Here is a 1,094-nt window from a genome sequence, read left to right as displayed (position 1 = left end):
ACGTTTATGCACGTGTGCGTGCCGAAGTGCGCGGCTGAATATATCTATCTGTATACATACATACACAGGTAACCGTGCCTCTAACTGAGCCGATGTATGGACGCATGTACATCTATTTGTAGGCATGCGTATGAGTGTGTACATGTGTGCGGCTGAATGCATGTATATATATGTGCGTGTACATGTGCATGTATCTCTATATGTATGCCGATGTGTCTGTGTGCGTGCATGTGCTATGGAGCAGCCGTAGTAGGGCGAGACAGTGGAGGCTCGAGTGTGGCTCTCGTCGTTGTCTCTCTGCCCGAGGACGGCAGCTGCGAATTCTTTCGATTTGTTTTCTTTTCTCTTGCTTGTATGGTGATGCTGACGGCGCGCCTTGGAGAGGGCGTGCTGGCGACCAACTCTCGCTCGCTCGCTGACTCTCGGCACCCTCGCTCCTGATTTCCTGCTCTGCGCCGGCAAGCGAGTGGGCACGAGTCCCTGCGGGCACCATACTTATTCCTTCCTCTGTGTACTCCATTCATTCACGTCCGCACGCATTCCTCGCGACACGGCGGTGCGACGAGGTCGGGGGGACGATGTGGCCTGCCCCCCTCGCTGCCCAGTGGCGGCGCGTTTTTTGCTCTGCCTGTGAGTGCGCCTTCCTGCTGCCGTATGGGCCGCGGACGGGCGACAGTGACCGCACGGCCCCTTGTCTCTCGTTATGTCTTCTGTCCATGCGCCGAGAAGGTAGGTCTCGCCCCCCGGGCCCCCCTGCATGCCCCCACCCGGTGGCACCGTACGCTGGAAGGACGTGTTGCACCGCACTCTCGCCGGTGCGCACGCACAGGCGTATGCGCGTGCCTGTGCTCTTGTATGACAGACGCGCTCGACTCCTGCCGGCATGGCCTCGGTGTAGGCGGCCCGACCGCACACACACACGCCGGGGGCTGGATCGATGGAGACGGATGTGCCGGCTCGCACGTGGCCGCGTTGCAACTCCTTCCCTTTCGCCGTCTCTCTCCCGCTTTCTTCTTCTCCTCACGGTGGCGAGGGAACAGAGGCATTCCCTTGCATTCAGCGCATCGCCACCGAGAGGACGCACGCACTCGCAC

This window comes from Leishmania donovani, chromosome 17 (genome assembly GCF_000227135.1).
Source record: "Leishmania donovani BPK282A1 complete genome, chromosome 17".
Lineage (NCBI taxonomy): Eukaryota > Euglenozoa > Kinetoplastea > Trypanosomatida > Trypanosomatidae > Leishmania > Leishmania donovani.
Note: the sequence above shows the minus strand (reverse complement) of the source record.